Raw genomic sequence first — 6197 nt, 5'->3', positions numbered from 1 at the left:
ACCATGGCTGAGGCCTGGTAAGTATTGGTAGAGACCAAAGCAAACCAGAGGGTTGTGGAAGATGCTCAGGAAGATGGATCCTGAGGACTTAGATGTTTTGACTGTGCTTACACAAATGGAAGAGTTGGGCTTGAATTAGTAACAGACATCAGAACACTAATAAACAAGAAAAGCAAGACAATTAATTACTAAGTACAAGAAAACCAAAAACATTGTGTAGGAAGAAGTCATTCCTTCCGGTATACTCTAAAGCAGTGGTTCTCAAACATCTGCATGCTGCTGCGGAAAGGCGGTTCTTCATGTTGAGGTGACTCCAACCATATTACTTTGTTGCTAGTTCATAACTGTAATTTTGCTGCTGTTATGTGTTGTAATGCAAATATTTGTGCTCTCCAGCGATCTTAGGCTTACCCTTGTGAAAGGGTCGTTTGACCCCCAAAGGGGCCAAGACCCAAGGTTGAGAACCACTGCTCTAAAGCATAAGCAGGGAATATTGATCTAAGCAAAATTATAGCATAACTAAGGTAAGCAGGAGTAGGGACAGGAAGTGTTCTGTACAGTGGGTTGTTGAGGAAGTGTTGCAGGATATTTGATCACATTCTAAAATCCAATGAGTGGGGTTTAGTTTTTTACTAACAACAGGGAAGAGACAGCCAAAAGCAACCAGATCCAGTCATCCACAGCAAAACATCAACTGGTAAAGTCCCATTCTCATCCTCCACATTGAATAGCTTGCAACCTCCTGTAACTCCAGTTCCAGTGGACCCAATACACTCTCTGGCCTCTGAAAGCATGCACAGACCTGCCAGTACATGCACCCAGACACACAGACACAGACACAAATAAAAATAAATTAAAATTTACCATCATTTCCATATCTGGAAGTTTTGCAATAGACAGAGATTGTTACAATTCCTACTCTGTACCTCCTCATCTGGCAGGTTGTTACATTTGCACGTGGATGTGATTCATCCGGGTGTCTAATGGTGAAAGATAAAGAAAGGCCTATCTGGTGAGAAGCACAAAAGGAAATAGGTAAGTGTCACGTCACAAAGTTTCAAAAGTCACAGGCATGCCTTGATCCAGATGTGCACATAGCGCCTGAAGGATGCTCTTCGTCCATGTCCGTTCTGAATCCCTGCTCAGGCAGGGTTCGTTCACTGCAGCCAACTGCCCTCTGAAAGCTGCAGGCTCCTTCCCTGCGTGGAGTGACACAGCCAAATGCCTGCGAGGAACAGCAATAGACCTGGTTTGGATCTCAAGACTGTGTTTGAACAGACTGCTACAACCAGAGGGAGCACAACACCCTCGCTCTGATTGGCTATCCCTGAGTCACGTGCCTATCCTGGCCCCTTGGGACCAGTCTCTCCTGAGCCTTACTGCTTTTACAAAAGCTACTCAGGCTGGGCATAGCGGCACATGCCTTTAATCCCAACACTTGGGAGGCAGAGGCAGGCAGATCTCCGTGAGTTCAAGGCCAGGCTGGATTACATAGCGAGTTCCAGGGTAGTCAGGGCTACGTCGTGAGATTCTGTCTCAAAAACAACAGAACAAGAGAGCCGCTCAGAATTTAAGTACGTCCCACCTTCCCATGACTTCTCCTTTCCAATGAGACGCCTTCCCCTCTGTGCCCTGACTGCCCCATGCACTACGGTTTGTGGACCCCTCACTTTTCCGCCTAGGGTCCTGGATGCGTGGCGTTCAGATGTAGCCTGGCTAGCTCAGAGGCCCATGAGATAACTGTCTCTTCAGCGACTGCACGGTATCCACTTAGCGTCTCGGCGGTGCCCTTGTTGTGTGAGCTGTCACGAGGGTGAGAAGTCTTCCTCCTGCAACCAGACGACGGGGTCTTTGAGCCTAAATCAAAGACTTTGCCCTTGCTCAGTGGCAACTTCTCAGAGCTCAGTCCATTTTTGCAGTTCCAGGTGTTTTTGCATTTGTTCTGACACCATTCCTAACCTCTCTGGGTTTTGCATAATCCGCTCATTTGACTGTCGGGCTTTATGCTTATCCCAGAGGATAATAAAATACATTAGAGTCAACGATGAAAATCCTCTGCCCCATTACCGGGTGCACATGACGTGTCCACAGTAATTACTGTTTCTGGCTTTGATTGCCCAAGCACCCATGAAGCAACTCAGCCAAGTTATCTTTCTTGAGCTGTCAAATGCATCACCGCAAAAACGCGTGGCCTAAGACAACAAGACTCCATTCCCTCATAGGGCTGGAAGCTCTAAGTCCTAAATCAAGGTTTTAGCAGAGCTGTGCTCTAGACATCCTCCGTTGCCTCTTCTAGTTGTGGGCTGCTGGCATCCTGGGTGTTTGTTGGTTCACAACCTCATTGCTCAATTCCTGCCTCCAGCTCTACACGGCTTCTGTTTTCTTGGAGTCGCTGTGCTGGGTAGTTTGGGGGGCGGGGGTTGGCTTTCTGAGACAGGTTTCTCATGTAGCCACTGGTTGTCCTGTAACTCACTCTGTAGACCATGCTGACCTCGGCCACCCGGCTAGCTTTGGCTTGTCTGCTTTGTTTCGTCCACTTAACAGAAGCCAGAGTCCTCTGGGAAGAAGAAATCTTAATTGAAGGATTACCCTCCCCATATTGTCTATAGACCAGTCTATGGGGCTTTATCTTGATTAAGGATGGATGTGGTAGTGTCACGTCCCTGGGCAGGTGGTCCTTGGTAGTGTAAGAAAGCAGGCTGAGCAAGCCAGGTGGAGCAAGCCAGTAAGCAGCATTCCTTCCTGGCCTCTGCATCAGCTCCTGCCTCCAGATTCCTGCCTTGAGTTGCTGCCCTGACTTTCTTTCCCAATGGTTTTTGAGACAGGATTTCTCTGTGTGTAGTTTTGGCTGTCCTGGAACTCACACTGTAGACCAGGCTGACCCCGAACTCACAAAGCTCTGCCTGCCTCTGCCTCCAAGTGCTGGGATTACAGGTGTGCACCAGCACCGCTCAGCTATTTCCCAAGTTGCTTTTGGTCATGCTGTTTACCACAGCAACAGAAAGCACACTAAGACGTTATCTGTGTCCATTTGGTTTGTTTGTTTGTTTGTTTAACAAGGATATTATTTATTGGGTTTCGGCTAATCCAGTATGAGTTCTTTTTATTCCCAAATAAAGTCAAGCAGGTGGATACCTAAGATTAGGACTTCAGCATGGATTTGTGAGGCACTCGCAGGCTTCATCCACCTGTCTTCCTGTGCCTTCCGAGTTCTGAGGAGCATCTGTCTTCCTACCCAGGTGGCCATGTTGCTCCTCTATCTGTGTGACAAGCATCTCTTGGATCTGCAAAATGCTAAAGTGCGCTCCAGGAGGCTACGAGGCAGCATTCTCCCTTCCAGCTCTGACAGTGTCTCCCTCTGCTGGGGCTGGGCGTAGGAGGACCAAGGAGAATGAAGGCAGAAGGGAGATCAAGGGTCAAGGGCTTGTGTGGCTTTGGACCAGCTTCCTCTGCTGCGTGCCTCCCTCCACTTCCTCCTCCCCTTCTCTCCCTCAGAGTCTCTGTAGACCAGGCGGGCTTCTAAGTCAGAGACCCTTCTGCCTCTGCCTCCTGAGGGCTGGGATCAAAGGTGTGTGCCAGGGCCATCAGCCACGTTTTCACCTTTTTCTTCAGGCGTAGGGTGATAAAGCCTGCCCTCCTCAGACTGTTCTGTCACACTGTGAGTATGGCTGCTGTAAGATACTGTTGTAGACTCCTTGAGGGTTGTACGATCTAAACTCCCATATTCCCCGGGAAGGTTTGTGTTTCCTTTTGAGGCTCCAACCCAAGGCCTTGTGCCGTTGAGCTACACACTCAATCCCTGACAGTCTGTTTCCCGGCATTCTTGGACTTCATTGCGTCGGGCGTCTGTAAAATGAGGTCTCCAACTCAGGGAATATGGTGAATTCTCATTGCACCCAGCACAAATCCTGGGGTACAGTACTAGGACACACTCCTTTCCCACTTTGCCTTCCCTTCTCCTGGGAGACAAGGATGTTCTTTTAGTGGGATCCACTCCTAGGAAGCTCAAGGCAGCCCCTTTGTGATCATTGTCTTTCCTGTGTGTTTTGGGAAGGGCAATGGGTTTTGCTTAGAGGTCATCTTTAGAACACACTTCTAACCCCAGCACTTGGGAGACAGAGGCACGCAGATCTTTGAGCTCCAGGCTCAGCCAAGGCTACAGTGAGAGCCTGTCTCAAAAACAAATAAACAAGTGAAAGGAACGAAATACGAAATAGGGCAGGGTAGTACATGCTGGTGATCTTGACACGAGCTTTGGCTACATGAGACTCTGCCTCATTGGGGAAAAAAAAAAGCTAATTATAACTAACCTATATTTATCCTATCAGGCCAATTAATTCTTTGAAAGTCCCTCCCGTGGCTATTTTTACTCAGCTTTGTGCTCAGTTTACTCAGGAGGTAACTGAAAGCAGGAAGTTAAATAGTGGCTCTGCCTCTAAGCAGTCCTACCCCCTCACCCCTTCTCCAAGCTGCACACACTGTTTAGATTTTTAAAAACAAGCTCGGCATCCATTGGAACAGGGGGTCCTCCAGCTCAAGATTTTTAAGACCTGCCCGGACAACTTGGCAAGACCTCATCTGAAAAAAGATTAATGAGGTTTTACTTCAGCAGGTGAACTTTCTTTAACAACAGTAAAAACCTTGCAGATAACCCTCAAGTTTCTTTATCGCACCTGTGAGAAGTCTTTTCATTTAAAATTTTTATTCCCTACAGACTGCCTTCTTCTCAGGTAACTACTAAACATGGTGCCAAAGAATAAGTTAAAAATAAAGAGGGAGCGGGGGTGGGGGGGGCGGGGGGGAGTAAAACTGCAACTGACCTTGAAGACATCGGCTTTGCTCTCAATCCTAGGTGCAGCAAACGCTTTCGTTCCCTGTGACAGAAGTGCAGCCTCTGTGAGCAAGGGGGACTTTGCGAAGGGAGAAAAGACTCAAAGGAAGCAGAGACAAAGACTGAAAGAGGGACAGTCACTTCAGAGTCGCTTTCCTTTTAAGGCAGGGACAGGAGATTAGTTAACTCAGGTACCAGGTTCTATCTTCTATGAAAAGATTTAAGTGGGCGGAACTTCACTTTCTTTTCTCTTTTATTACAATTATTAACAGTTCATGGTTTTTATTGGATTTTTTTTTTTTTTTTAGATCCAGAGTTTCTTTGCGTAGTCCTGGCTGTCCTGGAACTCACTCTAAGGACCAGGCTGGCCTCAGACTCAGAGATTTGCCTGCCTCTGCCCCCCAAGCGCTGGGATTTAAAGGCGGGAATTTTATTTTCATGCCAACTGAAACAGCCTTGTTTGAGAGCTGTGGCTTTTGTCTCTCTCATCTTGATTTCTCCAATTAAGTGGGATAATAACTTGGCTTAAGTTTGACTTTTATCCTGACTGACTCCATTTTGACTTTCAGTCTGCTTTGTTGAAGTCAAAAGCAGGAGCATAGCCCATCACACCACTTCCCCTTAACGATGGGCTTTATGTGTGCCTTCCAACCCTAAAATAATATAGACCTTTCTGGTTTACTTCCACATAAGCACACACAAAGCAGATTTACGGTAGTGCTTTCATCTAAATGGCACCTCTTGCTACCTGTGGCTTGGAACGTTTTTTTTTTTTTCCATGCCCCCTCCCCCAACATGAAACATCTGGTCTACCTGTTTGTGGACAGATCACGCCACTGGATGAGCCGTGCATGGTTTACGCTTCCCTTGCTGGTGACCTGGACCCCAGCTCCTTCTCACGTGCTCCAGAGAGCCTCTGATGAGGAGCTCCTACAGCTTCCGGGAAGCCTCCCGGGCTGGCACACTTGCAAATCTTAGGGACTCCTCACTTTGAAGCTGGGCCACCCACAGACCCTAACAGTCTTGATTCAAGATCAAGGACTCCCCCACCCCCCAAAAGCCTGAGGGACAGGAAGGGCCCAGCAGAGCCCAGGACCTTGCTGAGGCCACGGTCCCCACCCCACCCCACCCTCTGGGCAAGCTCTCCTCAGTTCTGCTGGCCAGGGGGCCTATCAAGTAATAGAAGATAAAACACAAGTAAAACAAACACAACAAGCAGGCTGAAGGCTGTGAATAAAGATCTGCCGTAGAACAAAGGGCCCACACTACAGATACAAACACATAAAGAGATTAAGGCCCTGGCGGTAGGCCTTGATCTAAAATTAGGACTCTTCAGAACAAGGTCTCTAGCTGGAGAGAGACAGTC

General features: G+C 47.9%; 1 long non-coding RNA gene across 1 annotated transcript; it reads right to left on the bottom strand.

Annotated features, from left to right (window-relative positions):
- Positions 1 to 620: 620 nt before the first annotated feature.
- LOC132648699 (uncharacterized) lies at positions 621 to 5877 on the bottom strand. Its single transcript, XR_009587089.1, has 3 exons — positions 5645 to 5877; positions 4821 to 4874; positions 621 to 1225 (listed from the first exon to the last, which is right to left on the bottom strand). It is a non-coding gene; the product is annotated as an uncharacterized LOC132648699 (long non-coding RNA).
- Between the last annotated feature and the right edge of the window lie 320 nt (positions 5878 to 6197).

This window comes from Meriones unguiculatus, chromosome 17 (genome assembly GCF_030254825.1).
Source record: "Meriones unguiculatus strain TT.TT164.6M chromosome 17, Bangor_MerUng_6.1, whole genome shotgun sequence".
NCBI classification, from domain to species: Eukaryota; Metazoa; Chordata; class Mammalia; order Rodentia; family Muridae; genus Meriones; species Meriones unguiculatus.
Note: the sequence above shows the minus strand (reverse complement) of the source record. Positions and strands in the feature narration are given on the sequence as shown.